This window comes from Ambystoma mexicanum, chromosome 11, assembly GCF_040938575.1.
Source record: "Ambystoma mexicanum isolate Mex_15411 chromosome 11, UKY_AmexF1_1, whole genome shotgun sequence".
Taxonomy (NCBI): domain Eukaryota; kingdom Metazoa; phylum Chordata; class Amphibia; order Caudata; family Ambystomatidae; genus Ambystoma; species Ambystoma mexicanum.
The window spans coordinates 1,199,574,482-1,199,591,620 of NC_090934.1; the positions used below are offsets into that span (position 1 = coordinate 1,199,574,482).

A 17,139-nucleotide genomic window follows, 5' to 3' on the forward strand; every position below is an offset into this window, starting at 1 on the left:
TAGAGGTTTTTGTGAAGGTAGATTTTTCAGAAACAGTCAAAATTCAAAATGAAAGATGCGCTTTAAAGATTAAGAACCAAGATGGATTTATAGTAAGGGGCTATGAAAGTGCAAGATACCCAACGGGACAACCACCAGAACAGGGCGCCTTCCGCTCTGATTGCTGTGGGCCAGGACACTTGACTTTCTTCTTGACTTGCACAGATGATTATCGCTACAATTATCACAGACTATATAATGAGAAGAATTCAGGATGGACACAAGATTCTATAATGCAGTTCTGGACAGGTTGAAATGGATTGAATAGGATTACTTCAAACTAACAGATGACTATGGACAGTTCTATACTAAATACTCACTCCTATGGCTTTGGAATGGAATGGGCCTGTCAAAGATCTGGTCAAGGGTTTTGCTGGGATTCCCTCGCCACCGGACAGGTCTCAGGTACTGGGTTCTGCTCTCAGCAAGGCACTCTGGTCTGCACGGCCTCTTGGACTGGATCTGATGGGTTGTTTCTGGGTACAGCTCTGCCCGATGGGTCTGGATCTTGGTTCTAGCACGAGTTTCTTAGTTAGAACAGCCAAAGAGCTCAGCCAGGGTGTTGGATTATGTGGTGCCCCTTGGAAGTTTGCAAGATTTTTAAAGGCCTGCTGAAAAGGGTTCATCTTTTTGGATTAGGCCTCTGCTTCAGGGTTCTGGAGTCTGGATCTGGAGTCTGGATCTTCCTGCAGGGTGCTTCGCCAGGGTATCAGTTGATGAGTGGGAAAGTGTGTCTGTGGGTCCTCAACAGTCCCTATTTATCCATTTTCCAAATTGGGTGGGGAGGCTGATTGTCTATGCCCAACCCTCTAAGGATCTGATAGGTCAGAGAATTCCCTGTCCCCTGATTTGAGAAAGGAACTGTGTGTCATCATGTGTCAGAGTGATTCTACCATTTACAACCTAGGGAAGAACCTCCCCTTTGCTTTTACTTAGAAAATCTATTTTTCCCAAAACATATTTCCCATATGCACAACTTGTTCATATTACACATACACATCACAGATTAACTAAGGCAGGTCTCTGTTCAAGTCCCATGTTCCTACCAGTTTCGGTTCACAAATTACAGTTTTTTCGTGCTTTGGTTTGGTTACACATTTTCGGATCTGTACAATTTTTTACATATACATACACATACCATCTGGTCATACTTCATGTGCCCAGCACAACCACACTAGCTACAATATTAAAAACATTTGTGGTTCAGTCTCAGAACATTGCACAGATTCCAGATTAGTCAAACTGTGAGTGAATTTTTCATTTTAATAATCTCTAAATTTCATGTTTTTGTCAGTTCGGTACAATATTTTAGAAGTATTTTCCTTAAACATATATTTAATCCAATGTCAAATCCACATTTTCAGTCTGGCCCGCCTCCAAGATCTTGGCTGAGTCAGAGAGTCACATGGCTGGTCTTCCTGCCAGGGCAGTTTCTATTGACGCCCCAAATTAGCATCTCCATTTAGCTCAAGGGAGCCCTTTGTCTGCACTCAGAGCAACAGGCCAGGGTGCCCCTCCGAGTTCCTTTTCACACCATCATGCCAGTTGCTTAGCAGAGCACAGGAGAACAGGTTCCTTTGTTTAGGGAGGAGGTGTGGAATGTGTTTGAAGCCCAGTGTGGGAAACTTTAACTTTTAAACACCATGTCTGAAATTGTCTTGTCTTAAAATATAACTTACATTTTTAACAAATAAATCAAACAATTTCTTATTTCAAGCCTTTTTAGAATATAGTTTTGAATTGGAACCACCTCTTAGGCTTCTGATAGCAAGTCTTTCTTTGGCATAGTTTGAGTTCAATGTACAACTTTACACATGGCAAGTTTTAAATCGCCAGCTTCTGACAGAGGCGAGTAATGGTATTACGCCCATTTTTGACAGATTTCTTCCAGCTCAACCATCCACAAAAGTGGATGTAGTTCAGATAATATATACTTCTGTGGACATTGTATTTATGCGGATTATCGAAGTAGAATGATGTTCACCACCCAACAAGGAGGTTGGATCTTTTTGTGTGGTTTGTGAGCCATGATTTTTGCAATTTTGACAGCCAGGGAAAAACACATTTTTAAAACAGCTCTGTGTTTCTTTTGCAATGATTTTGCTCTGTGGGCAGCCAACTGATGGGTTTTGGCAGTGGTCTCCTGTGTTCCCACTGACATAAGCAAAAGTGGATGGCGGCCTATTTTTCAGATTTTTACTGCGCACTTTCTGGTGATTTTTTAGCGAGCAGCATGCTTTCCGGCGGCCAGTCTGATGTTTCTGCTGCAAGCAATGCACAGTAATGTTGCAGGACCTGGACTAGTGGGTTGAAACATCCCACAAAAGGTATGGGTTGAGAAACCTACTGGTCCGCCCGTGCCGGCTGATGTAATTGTGTCCGGAGATAATCAACTTGTATTGGTGATGGAACCTGGGAAAAAGAAATGGATGAATATCCCAAGTGTTATTTATGTGAGTGATCTGCCTCACTGATCTTTCCTGTTTCCGAAATTTTGGTTTGGATCCTGAGTGTATTGAGTGCCTGTGTGTGGCACGTTGAGTCCATTCGAGAAGGTCCGGGATCATGTCCGAGGATGCGGCAGGCGTCTCTATTCTTCAAGTGGAACAGGGCATCTGAATGAAGACTGATACTCCGCCCATTACCTATGCGTCTGTTGCTGCCTATCGGATTGCATTCAGAAAAGGCGCGAGCACAAAAACAAAGTACTGCCTTTATCACCTCCTGGAATTACAGCTCCTTTTTCCCATCATGGTTACTCAGCATTGGTTAAACAACCCGAAAATGTTTGGGCCTTTTTGGCCCAACGAGTCTTTAACATTCCGCATTTTTTTTGACAGATGTACAAAGCTCTCCAGTCTTAATTTCTACTTGTTTGGTGGCGATTCCAACGCCTACGCTAACTTTGAACAATAGATTTGGTATTCTGCATAATGATTCTATTTCTATGGTACAGCATTCAGATATTCAAAGTTCGTTTTTGGTGTATGAATATTGCAAGTTGTGTGATGACACCATTTACAAATGGAAGAACATAACTCACATTATGACACATGATATTGCTCCTGCTGATGTCTGTTACCGCATGACGTGTGATCCTACTTATATCAAAAAGTGTCAGCAATTGAAATTGGATGAACACGACAAAAGAACTGATTTTGAGAACCGATTATGTACTATTATTTGCATTTTTAAAGCGCTCACACAGCCCACGGCCATCGAGGCGCTGTTACAGGAATTGTTTTGTTTTTCAGTTGCGTAATTGTTTTTTTTTGTTGTTGTCTTAGTTGCGTATTTATAACGCGCTTAAATACCCAGAGGTTTCTAAGCGCGGACCCGTGGATCGAACCTGTGTTGCTTCCTGTCGTCTTGCTTCCAAGGCGAGCATGTTGCCGCTGAGCTACCCTCCCGGTACAGATGTATGTGCTAATGTTTCGAACAATATGATATGCACTTTTACAATTGTCACAGTGTTAGGCAGAAACCTGTGCAGTTCCCTTAGGGACCACTGCAAAAGGCTCAAGACTACAGGTGTTGGCAGTAAACCCAATTGGTAGCAGTCTGTACCACCCAGATTTACCTGGTAGCTGTGGCTGAGCAGCCAGACTTCTCTCAAGAAGAGTTAGACAGTATATAGAGTATACAAGATAGGTACCAAAATACAGTAGCACAAGCAAACACTGACCAGAGCTTTGGTATCAAGTATATAATTATTTATTTAAAGACACACTTAGAAACACTCTAGCACTATTATTATAAGTAAGTTAAAAAAACACAGTCACTATTATCATATGCACATCCCTTATTCCTTATTAGACAAGTCTTAGTTAACACCACTTATTTCCAGACAGAGGTGAGCGCTTAACTAAAGATGGCACTCCAATAAGTTTAAAAAAAAGGGAGGGAAAAGGCAGAAATTAGGAACAGCACACAACACAATCCTTCAGAAGCACTCAGCAAGGCAGGAAAGTCAAAGTCTACTTGTGAGCAAAAAGTTCAGAGGCCAGGCTCCCTCTTGGAGAGCGTAGAACACCAATGCGCCCAAGATCACACAGTTTAAAAGGCTTGGAGAGTCTTGCAGAGAGTTCAGGAAGGAATCAGTTCTGTTTAGAAAAGTTCAGTTAGCCGGCCTAGGGCCAACCCAAGTGGTAACTTGAGGCTTTAAGAGTCACCCCACACAGACTGTTGCGAGGGAGGCCAGGGGAACACAGTACCTTTAAAGTGGAGAGGATCCTCCAGCGGGGGCAGTTATTCCTGGCAGCGGGTGCAAGTCACGGCATCATCCAGAGAAAGAGGTGATCTCGACGTGGAGGAAGGCTGAATGTCGTTGCACTGCGAAGTAAGAAACCAGCTGCAGAGTTCTCCGGTTAAAAGGTACTACCCTTTTATTTGCGGTAGTGGAGAAAACGTGGTATTCCGGTTGCCGGGGTGCTTGGCACAGGCAAGGCGGCCACGAGATGATCTGGGAAGGTGAAAAGGCGGGCAAACTGGTTATCCCCACCAGTCAAAGGAAGAAGACTCTTTGGAATGAAGATCTCCTCTGTCGTCGGGAAAAGTGGTGAGACGATTCAGCAGGGCTCCACTGGTGGTGTCGTCGTTGCAGGTCGGCTCAGCTTCTCCCTCTTCGGATTCTTTGGGCCTGTGACGACGTCTGAAGTCCCAGTCCCCAAAGCCCTGCTTTTATGCATAAAACCCCCATTCATCAGTCCTAGCTGTCACTCAAACATGCTAAGTGGTGAGCCGGGCGGCTCACCACTGGGCCAATCACACCAGAGTGCGACTTGAGTTGCCAAGGCAACTCAGTCCAGGGTGCCTAAACCCCCTCCCACACCCCCTGTGTTACCCAGACAGAGTGGCACCACTTTTGGAGGCTTCTGTGGAGAAGCCCGCCAAAAAGTGGAACAAAGGGCTCGACTTGGGTTGGAGTCACAGAAGCGAACACAAACGCCATTTTGGAACCAAGTTTCGGCAAAAAATACCAACCGGTGAATTTATATTAATTTAATAAACCAGCGGTATGTTCGAGGCTATATTAAAAAGTGGTAGCCTCGAACAATGGGAAAATCTCATAGGAATATATTTGCGGTCGAATATGAAAAGTAGTATGCCCTGCCACCAGCCAAAACTCGGTCAGGGGGAACTGGACAGTGCCCCCTCGCACAACAGACCCCCCAGGGCAATCAAATTGCCCCGACCAGAACGTCCACAATATGATGGTTTGTACTGGTTCTGTTCACAATTTAAGACTAGTAAAGCCAATGGTGACTTTACATGCCCTGGGAGACAGTAGTCAGACCCAGGGTATGAAGTCTATGTTTGGTGGTCGCTACGACACCCCTGGGTTACTGCACAGAGGGTGCAGTGTAACCCACATACCAAAAACACATGAAGCTCTATGGGGTAAAGGACCCCATAGCCCATAAAACACATACAAAGTCAAAGGAACACCTCAAATCATGTCTAAGAGTGGGAGAAAGAGAGTCTCACTCTTAGCAGGAGAAAATAATAAACCCCAAAAATCCAGCAAAGCTGCCGGGGGACTCACTAGGTTTGGGAAATTAGCCTTAACAGAGAATTCTCCCTAACACACGGCTAGCCACCTGAACCATGTTAAACGTCCACCTGGTTGGTTATTTTCATGTGGTAATTTTACTTCTTATATTCCTGCTAACATTTCAGGTGGCCCTTGCGCTTTAACACGGCTTAGTTTAATGATGCATCCATTGAAACCTGCAATTACACGTTCTATATGTGCCACTTCATATACTACTTTAACTCCAGATTGTAATTCAGAAGTACAATTGCTTTCTGAAGCTGAAGTAATAGCCTTGGCTGTTTCTATTATTTGAGTTTAGCTGCAGGTAACCAAGATTAAGTTTGCCTGCTACCTTTGTTGAATTTGTTGAAGGAACTTGGCGTTGGGCACCCTAGGTTACCTGGGGGCAACCAGACGTGGACTCCCTGCTCACTGTGCTTAGAGAGGCTCCGCTTCACCTCCCTGATGATGCCCAACAAGGCTGAAACATGTGTATGGGGTTGCTGGTGGTACTCTTGTTCAGAGAGGAATTGCCATAGCATTTCGGTGCTGGACTGCCCATGTGGGCAGGACAAAGATTGATATGCAAATGGATATTTCCCATCTGTGAAAGGTACAGTGAGCAAAAAGCAGATGGCTGCAAGCTCTCAATGTGGTTAACCACTGAACAGGTTATCATGCCTTGTTCTTCCGAGAGAGGGGCGCCTGCTACCTTTGTTGAATTTGTTGAAGGAACTTGTGGTTGGTCACCCTAGGTTACCTGGGGGCAACCAGACGTGGACTCCCTGCTCACTGTGCTTAGAGAGGCTCAGCTTCACCTCACTGATGATGCCCAACAATGCTGAAACACGTGTATGGTGTTGCTGGTGGTACTCTTGTTCAGAGAGGAATTGCCATAGCATTCCGGTGCTGGACTGCCCATGGGGGCAGGACAAAGACTGATATGCAAATGGATATTTCCCATCTGTGAAAGGTACAGTGAGCAAAAAGCAGATGGCTGCGAACTCTCAATGTGGTTAACAACCACTGAACAGGTTATCATGCCTTGTTCTTCCGAGAGAGGGGCGCCTGCTACCTTTGTTGAATTTGCTGTTTAGTGCTTAAGGGGCTTAATGAAACCTCCCAAGCATTAATAGAATTATTAGACAGTAGACATTTTAGAAAAGCTATTTTACAGATTATTTTTTAAACATAATTTGGGTTGTGAAGCAATGGAAGGTATGCGTTGTTTTGATGTAGGTGATCATTCCAGCTCCATTGAGAAGCATATTAAAAACATTAAAAGCCTTGTGGCACAAGTAACAAGGATCGATATGAAAATTGGTGGGAATTCTTATTATCCTGGATACCTGAAGCACTGCGTTCAGCTTTATTTTGGCTTTTTGGTATTGCTATAGTTTTGATTGGTCTTTGCTATTGTGTTTCATGTATTCCTAATACATGGAGAATGATTCGTAGATTTTGGACTTCTTCTGAACGACCTTCGTGGTATGGAAGTTGAGTGTTAAAGGAGTGGAGTGTAATGCTAGTGTGAAAAATGCGGGCCAGAATAACATGGTGTCGATGTGCAGCCATTTTGAGCACTCATCTCCCATTACAGTAATAAAGTCTGTGTTTTCGCAGGCCTCACAGAATGAGAAAGTAGCAGCGAAAACAGAGCAAGGTCATATAAATATTATCCGAGCGGACTAACTGCAGAGAATAGTAATGATATTGTCCATTGAAGGACGAATACAGAAAGTTAGTTGGAGCATACTGTAGGTACATGATAAGGGGTATGGGAATGCATGAGAGGGGGTCGCTTCTCCACTTCTAACTGGATTTTTCCACCCTCTGTTCCTTCGACTTGTGATCTGCTCTTTGGCCGAGAGCAGAATGCAATTGGGAAGGGCAGGGGAATGCCCCCATAAAGGAGAGGGCATTGTGGAGAGTTAGTTGGACGTTGAAACCCTGGGTGATGCCGTCTTGCTGAAAGGGAGGAAGCTCTGCTTCAGACCTCGTTGGACGTAGTGATCTCTTTGCCTACCTGCTGAGGGACTAAGCAGTGTTGCTGCTGGCCAGGATGAAGTTTTCTTATGCTTCCTTCCTAACGGTGAAGTTGCCTATATTCTAAAATAAATATATATATATATATGCATGCATGTTTATTTATACCATATAACTATACAAACACCAATAAAGGGCCTATAATGAGCCGTTTTATAACCTTATATGATGTATGTGTGTTTCTTTTCTGCTAGTCTGAGTCCAATAACTTACTTTTTGCGAAAGGGGCCAGGGAGACGTAAGTGTTAGTGCTTTCCCCTTAGGGTCAAACAAACGCAAAACAACCATCTAACTCTTCTGCCAGAACCTCACCTTACCTGGATGAAGCCCACGCCCATGAGCCCACCCTCCCTGAGCGTGCAGCGAAATCTTGTCCCCTTAAAACATTCCATTTCAGAGCTGATAAATTAATATTCTAAATCAAATCTCAAACCATATTTACTGACTTTTACTCAACATTAAATGCTCCCTCTCTCCTAAATCTGGAAAGCGACCCGAACCTGGTCCTGCCCCCTATCGATCCGGCTTGACAATGGGAAGACGAGTTGTCGGCATCGGTCCCCTGCCTGGGATCTAACTTTATTGATTCTGTCTCTTCCTCATTGGGGGTGGGCACTGGTCATGAACCCAACTCTTGTTCACAACTCTTCTTGCCGCCACTGTGGCATCTCTGTCGCAATCTAGTGTCACGCACAGTGCGGGTTCTGTGCCTGGCTATCTGGGATGTGAGGCCCCAGCATCCATCTTGAATAATCTTAATAATTCGAATCCTGGGTCCCAGACCCTGCAGATTCCACCATCTGATCATCTGGGAATCTACACTTGTGCTAGTTCCCGTCCTAGCGACCCCGCAGTGTAAACACAACCTCCCTGCCTCTATTTCCCCCCCCATCTACTTCTATCTCCTTGGATGTTCTGTCCTTCCCCCTTGATGACTCACCCGACAACCTTCCAGATGAGAATGCCAGCAATGAGAGCTCACTCTTGGATGACCTGCCTCTGACTTCTCCAACTCTTCCTGGACTAGCAGGCACAGTGACAATAACTGACTCAGCATCCATGTTTGTCGCATTGGAAAACCTGCTATCTACTCTTCTCATGTGCTCAGAGAAGACCTTGTCCCAATTAAAACAGGATTTTGTCATGTCTGTTCATACTTCCACCCTCAAATCACTGGAATCCACTGTTGTTCTTGTGTTGTCTGCTTCAATGTCAAACAATGGGCGAAGCCTTGAGCACCTCTTCTCTATTGTATCGGACAAACCCAGGTCTCCTACACGGGCCAATGACCATCTGTCTCAATATGCCATGGCCAAGGAGGCCCTACAAATCAACAAAGCCTGCTCTGGTCATCACAGAAAAAACAGGTGGTTATCTGCCAAGCAATGAAATATGCAAATAAAAGACCTATTACTCCAAATACGGGGGTAACCGCCACCTATGTCCACCTAATCTGGAAAGGCTAGCTTGACTCCCTTGCTGTAATTCCTACAAATGTAATCCTCCTTGGGTTCAAGGGTTAAATTCAAACAGCAACAAGGCCACCACCAGGCAACCTCCTGTAACAGCGCCTTGGTTCCATCTACGGACATAGTTGCAACAGTCACTCACCATACTGGCCATTGTGTGAGCAGAAACAACTGCCATTCAAACCTCTCCTTGCATCTCGCCTGATGAACCTTGACAGGGCGCTCCTTCTGCCGTGTTCGCTACAGCAGGAAAAAAGTCTCCTGCTGATGTTTACAACATGTTCTTGTCTGCTCTCGCTGCTGTTGGCCATGAGAGAAGGGGCCGCAATCCAAATCCCCGGAAGGGGTGAGTGAAGGGCAGCAAACAACAGCGCGATTCTGTCAATGTGTATAACTTAAAACACCTGTTTTCCATTCCTGCAATAACCTCTCTGTCTGAAGTGCCCACTGGCCCAGCTACCAGCTCAGCAATTCCATCTGGGGCCCTACCAACGTCTACGCCCATCGGCCCGACTGGCTGTTTTTATGCCTATCCACCCATGGAGAATGTTGCAAAAGGCGCTGCAAATCAGGAGCTTTTTCCAAAGAGACCAATCAGACTTTTTGAACCGGTCTCAGATTCTGGAGCTATTTTATTCCATCATACAGCTACACTCCATTAATAGCCATGACATCCAGGCTGTACTCCAATGCGAGGATGCAGATTGTGTTACCTCAATGTTTTATTTATTCTCGGACATTATGATTGACTATGCTACTGATATTTCTTCACTGTTCTTTAAAGTTGGGTATGAATGTGTTTCCCTGAGTTGCGACAAACTACCCTCTCTGAATTTTGGGATTAAACCCACCGCAAGGCAACGAAAACAGGAGCTCACACTATTCAACGCAGTTGGTGCTCCTAGTGCTATGCTACATTCCAACCCAGCTACAACTGACATCTACCAGGGTCGCCGGCCTTCTGATCTGGGTACGAGGGAGGTTGTTGGTAGCCCTACCCATGAGGATTATTGTTGGGAATGGCTTGCGGGGATGGTCCGACAGAGAAACCAGAGGCATCCCTCACCACTCCTTCCACTTCATAAGCTGGAATTCTAGGGCGCACAAACACTTGTATGAAGATGATTGTCTGTTTAGCCATGTTGATTGTTTTAGTATTATCCCACTGCAGGAGCCTTGGCTGGTGGATCCAGTGGTACTTGATGGGTGGCACTAGTTCGAAAATCTGCAATCAAAGGGAAAATTGGCATGCCGAGGGGTGGACTGGTCTTGGGTGCAAAAAAAATACTGAGGCTATCCGAGATCCCATGCCACACACCCAACATCTTGATCGGACGGCTGTCCCTAAATGATCTGCCCCGGACACAGGATATTATACTTATCTATGACCACCCCCTATGCTGCCCCTCAGAGCAGTCATGAAATAGCTGGTGGGATGGCTTGACCTCAAGACCGACGCCCTGACAACAATATTGGTTCGGGACCATAATTCCAGGATACCCAGTAACCAAGCCTTTGAGGCCAGAGACATCATTCTGGTCCTAGGCATGAGTCTAAACTTGACCATCTTTGTCCTAGGGGCCCGAGTTGGGCGACCAAACTTTATACGCAAGGCTTTGTTATGCTGAATGGGACACGCCATCAGACTGCCCGCCACAGTTCACACAGTCTTCATCCTCTAGTTCTTGTATTATTGACAATGTATTTGTGGCTAACAGACCATCTATTGTGAATGCGTTCAGAAAGTGATCACTTTCCTGACATCCTTGCACGTGATGTGGAGTGCTCCAGTTATGGTGAACCCAACACCGGTTCATTAACTCTGAATAAAGCATTCACTAGACTAAGATGGAACGCCACCAGAGTTGAGGCTGCCCTGGTAACAGCTCATTGGGTCGTCTCTGACTTTCCTTCAAAAAGGGCCGGTTCCAACTTCTGTGGGTAACGTTTGTTGGGGTCTAGAGAAATGATTACAATACGAGGGGATCATCACCCAGGTCTCATGTTACCAGGGTAAACAGGAGGAACAAAGAGGGCTACGGGTCCTGCCAAGCTCCATAGACATAGCTTCGATAAAGCAAACCGTGATAAAGAGATACACTCGCGCAGATTTGCGAAAGTTATCACGTCTGGCTGAAGATCCAGCCATGCATGCCGAAGGCAGGAGGCCGATTAAGGTTAACTATATTAAGTGACTTAGAGCCCACAGGTTTTCCAGGGACTGCCAGAAATGGTGCGCAGTGGTGATGACAACTATTGACCATGATGCAAGGAAATTCTGGAAGATAGGCAATGACCAGAGCTCACCCGCTCTGGCCCTTAATGGCGTCCCTGAGGTTGAATGGATTACCTACATCTCAGCTACACTGGGTCACCCTAACTACAGACAGTCCTATGTGCCCCTAGAAGCCGGTACCTGGAAATTTGTGAAAAGCTCACAGGAGGTTGCAAGGCTCATCAGTAAATCCTCTCTGGCACCAAGGCCAGATGGCATTTGTAACCTGATCATCAAGGCAGACATCTCCCTCTGGGCAAAGGTTCTCCGCCACCTCTTTAATTGTATTGCGGTCACCCAGGTTCTCCCTCGTTCCTGACAACAGTACTCTAGTCCCAGACCATAAGAAGGGTCCTCCTGCCGACCCTCGTAATTATCGCCTATTGGCAATTTTGGATGTTTGCACCAAGGTCTTTGCTCTGGTCTTACTGAACGAACTGGGCAGAGGTTGGAAACATCATCCTATGGAACCAAATCGGTTTTCCGAAACAGCTGCTCGACTTCTGTCAATATCTTAGCCCTTACCACTATCATCGAGCAAGCCCAGTTCATTCGCAAGAGACCCATCTATGCAGCATTTGTAGATTACAGTTGCTGCATTCGACACAGTCGACCGTGCAAGGCTCTGGGGGAAGCTGGATAGCTGAGGGATCCCATCCGGTCTACTAAAAATGCTACATGTTGAAACCTGTGTTAAGGTCCGGTTGGAAGGTATGGGGAACATCAGCCTGGATACACACTGATGTAAGCCTGAAACAAGGTTGCATTCTAGCCCCCATTCTCTTCAACCTTTACCTTTCCGACATGGGGTTAGCTCTGGCCGACCCTAAGTGCCTCCCGCCATGGTGGTATTGTGGATGGGATACGCCGACGACATTGAGCTTCTAGACCTCACACCAGGTGGTCTCCAAACCTCACTTAACCTTAACTCCTTCTTGGCCCTGAATTCCTTCAGGGTCAACTCTATGAAAACCAAGATCATGGTCTTTGAAATTCCCCGTGGACGCGCAGTCAAAATTGGATGGAACCTGGAGGGCACTCCGATTGAGGTTGTTTCCCAGTACGTCCATCTTGGAATCACCTTTGTAGTCAATCTTGGAGGCGTATCCCATCTGAACGGCCTAAAGGTGCGTTGTGCTAGAAATTTGGGGGCTGCATGCTCTTTTGCCAGAAGGGGAGTAGGTTATTCAATCGGAACCCTGCACAAGCTGTACACTGCGAAAATGGCTTCCATGTTTTGCTATGTAGCCGAAGTCTGCACCCTGGGACAGCTGGGGTTCTCTCCAAGATTGAAACCAAACTGCTCAGACGTCTTTTAATTGCCCTACTAAGTCCCTGGTGAAATTATTGCTCTAGAGTTTGACCTCTTTCTGATTCGAGAGTGTTAAGCAGCTTGACTCTCTACTGGAAGTTAACATACGCTTCGAGCAACACTCTCATGGGGATCCTTTTTGATGCCTTTATCACCAAGGTACTCTACATGACGCTCTCCACCATGTGTGGGATGCAGCGTCTTGCTGACCAGGTGCTTGGGAGCTCCCGGGAGGCACTTCCGAAGCTGGGTTTGAATCACTTTAAGCTTACCGTGAGGGGTACATACTTGATAGGGCGGCGACCCCTTCTGACATTAGTAGTTTCATAGGAAATCACATTGTTTGGGCGTACCTACAACTTAAATTCAATGCTGTTAACACTTGTAAGATTTTAGGTAGGTGGTCTAATATACCAAAGGGGATAGACGGTCAATTTTGTGGAGATGATGTAGTGGAATCGGCACATCTTCTCTAAAATTGTAATGCCTTGGTTCAATTGCGCAGTAGTGTCAGGGTTTGAATCTTCTGGTTTCATCTCGCTCTAGGGGAGTCCTTTATGTTTGGCTAACATGAGGGTTCAATTGTTTTCCTTACTAAAATGTGAAGAGAGGTGTATGGTATAATTTTAATGTTAGATAAGTGAAAGCTTTATACTGCGTTTCCTTTTAGCTGTTCATCCCACTGTGGCTCATCCAGTTGGCTGGTTTCTTTGTATTTGTGTAATGGCCCTGCTGTTGTGTATTAAAAATTATTTATTTAAACTGTATGATACAATAACAAAACATTTTTTTAAAATACCATATGACATCATGCACTAACCCGGCAAAGCCGTACCTTTCATGGATTAGTGATGCCTTTGTGCGTGCATCGCTCAGGAAGTAGGAGGCACTGTCTTGTCCCATTTCATATTCCTGAAGCCAGAGAGTCTGGGTGGGGGGCATGAGTAAAACCAATAGTTGTCCCTGATTGGACAACTAGTGGCTGTTTAGATGATACAGATCCTTACCATTGGTGGATTTGGACTTGTTTCCAGGCTGGATTTTGAATAAGAGGACTCCTGCAGCCACTTCTTGAGATCAGCATTGGAGCCAAGAATCCCTCGAAGAACAACCAACCAAAGATCCGAAGAAGACTCCTGAAGTGGCCCAGCATCCCTTCCTGCGTTCGGCCTGGTGAGGTCCTGCTGGACAACCTGATCTGTGAAGGCCCTGTGCGGTGCTTCAACCTGTGGACTGGTGGGACCAACCAGTCTCAACGTGTTTCAAGCATTAAGCCGTCCTGAGCCGTTTTAAGTGTCCCTGGACAACCTGGTGGACTGACAAGCTCTCCAGTGGGCTACCTCGTTAGAACAGTTGCCGGTCCGCGATTACAGCCAGAACTTTGGTGGTCATCAGTTTGTGGTATTAGTTGCCTTCCAGCCGAATTTAAGCCTCCCAAGGTCAAGGGTTCCTGCTCTGGAAGGTCGTCTTCAACCACAAATGGAAGGATGCTGGCCGTCTGTGTTCGGTGGCCTTTGCTGGAACTAACCTTCCCCTGTCCTGTGAAGTGTCCTGAAGAGGTCTGCATCAGTGCTTTTTCTGCATTTCTCCATCGCCAAGGGTTGCACTCTGCACCTCGCCGGAACAATCCTTGCACCCACAGCTCCTGGACACCTCTCATTGGAACCAACAGCATGAAATCTGACCTCCAGCGACCCCCAGTCGACCCATTCAGTCCTCTGGGAAAATCAGTCAGAGGTGTGGGGGGGTGGAAGTAAACAAAAAGCAATCGTCTCCTCCTGTCCTCCTTAGGATAAAACTGAGAACAAGTCTCTTCATATCCTTCCATTACACTGCTTTTTGGTCGTCGCACCTGAGCAGTGAAACCTGAAAGATAAAAACACCAAATTTTTACTTACCAATAACTTTGTTGCATCTCTTCTCTTGAACAATCAACTCAAATACTTCATCTGCATCATAAACATTGCACCTTTTGGGCACAAGGTCCCACTCTTCATAGGGATTGGACTTCTGAGGCTAGGGCATCTTTCTTTTTTTAATTTTTTTTTATTGGTTTGTTACAAACCTTTAAAATACATATTTGGCATATTACAGTGTAAGAAAAGCAAAGCAGAAGACAGCAAAAATAATAAAACCGTATTTTTCTATCTACCCAAATCAGCCAATCCAAAGTCCTCATTTTTATGCTGCGAGTACTGCTTCAGCTTCTATCAGTTTCTTCACCACTTTCTCTAAAAAGAATGTCAATTCGATCGTAAGCTTTCGATCAGAGTCACTGAAAAGTTCTCTCCACCAGTCATCCACATCTAGCGAGGGGCTTGCGACCATGAAGCTTCCCAAGTGACTTGTTCGTTCTAGTCTCAAGTCTGGACATAACAAAGTTAAGTGCTTCAATGTCTCAGAATGTTTTCCACACAAACAACACATCAATAATGCAGTTCCGTCCTTTGTCCAGAAACTTTGAGTTTCTCTTGTTTGAATTTGGTTCAGTCGGAACTTCATGTAAATCGATCTTCGAGCTGTTCCTGGAAAATTTTCCAGGTATGTCTGAATTGTGTTGTGCTTTCTTACTTCATTTGGGACCAGGCTCATGGCTCTATGTTTAAGGCGTGCATCCGCAGTATCTATCCAATCTTGTACCCAGAGCAAGGATTTGACTTCATCAGGGTTGGTTTGCAGGGTGCAACTATTGGTAACTATACCAGCCAGTATTTTTTTACAGCATTTAGCCCACAAGGTAAGAATGCTCTCACTGTTTACACTTTCTTGGTCTTTGAGGATCATGAATTGTGGACCCACCTGCTCTGTGATCATTTTGCGATACATGTTGAGGGTGTTCCACCTTATCCTTGCATTAATAGACACCAGACTGAGCTCATACCTTTGACCAAAATGAATGTTCTAGTGAAGATCAGAATTCTGTAGTGCATCCAAAGGCGCATTCTGCCCCATGTAGCAGAGCCGAGACCGCCTTCTGCTTGTAGAAATTCAGGACTGGTTTTAATGAAAACTTCCCAAATGCTTTATTCAGACTGCTGGCTTGACTTGCGAGTTGCTTGCATTTAGCTTTTGTTTTTTCCAGCCAAGGGGCATCGTTGATGCTAGAGCCAACACACATATCTAGATAAGTGGTTTGCTTTACCAATTCAATGATTTTGTTCCCCATTTTCCACACAATCTTTTTTTTTCCTATTTGCTTCTCTATTCTTTTGGAGATTTTGTAGCGTTAGAATCTCCGATTTCTTTGTATTAACGCACAAGCCATTTTGTTGGATATATTGTTTTAAGACATTTAGCTTACGCTGAAGACCTATAGATGTCAAGTCCAAAAGGACTAGGTCATCAGCGTAGAGTATCCAGTTAACTTTGTTTCCATTGATCTTAGGAGGAAACGCATGTACTCCTGCAAATGCCTCGCCAATGTCTGACATAAACAGATTGAATATAATCGATGCCAAGGGCATCCCTGTTTTACACCTCGACATGTTTTTATTGGTTCCAATAAAGTGCCTTTTTGGTTTAATCTCACTCTTATCTCTGTGTCTGTGTGCAGATCTTTAATTGCCATTAGCAAGCTTATCGGACCGCTCCAAGCAATAATTTTAGAACATAACAGCTCCCTGTTACGGCTGTCAAACGCTCGAAATAAGTCCACAAACGCAAGAAAGATCTTTTATCTGCTTTGATTGCTTCCATTTTTAGCAAATTGAGGATCATCAGGTTCAGCCCACAACCCACACCCTTCACAAAGCCAGTCTGCCTACAATCAATATGGCCACTTGATGTTATCAAGCTCAGCAGTTGTTTTTGGAGCTGTGTGGCATATAGTTTGCCAAGGACATCCAAAAGAGCGATCAGTCTATAATCTTTTGGCTCAGCTCTATTGCCCATTTTAAAAATCGGCACCAGTATTGCGCTTTTCCAACTTACTGGCGTTACCCCGTCACTGGCCACATTCGCAAACAAGTTTGCACAAAAAATAGCCCACTCTTCTGGGTTTTGTTTTATGATGTAATTTGTTAGGCCATCCGGCCATGGCGCCTGCAAAGCCCTACTATGTTTAATGCTTTGCAGAATATCCTCCACATTGAACTGGAGATCCCATTTTGATAAGTGAGGTATCTGAGGTTCTAATATTTGTCCTTTCTTATCATTCAATTTTTGAAAATGGCACACCAAAGGGCTTCACTAACCATGTTTGCTTGGATAGCTTGTTGTTGGCAACTAGCGTTGTTTATTAGTTTCCAGAAATCCTGTGAGTTTTTGTTCATTAAGCTGGTCATTATTGCTTCTGCGTCACATTGCTGTAGAATTGTCCTATGAGATATCAACCAGTTCATATATTTTTGTCTACTGGCTTTTTTTTGCTGCTAATTGAGCAGAATTACTTAGGGCAGAATGGTATCCGAGTTCTTTGCAAAGTTGTCGCTTTCTGTTGACTATTTCAACATTGTATGCATGT

At 45.0% G+C, this 17,139-nt stretch overlaps 1 protein-coding gene across 2 annotated transcripts in view; it reads right to left on the reverse strand.

Annotated features, from left to right (window-relative positions):
• Positions 1-17,139, reverse strand: part of PTPN9 (protein tyrosine phosphatase non-receptor type 9) — an 808,671-nt gene that overhangs the window by 261,221 nt on the left and 530,311 nt on the right. The gene's annotated exons all lie outside the window — the stretch shown is intronic.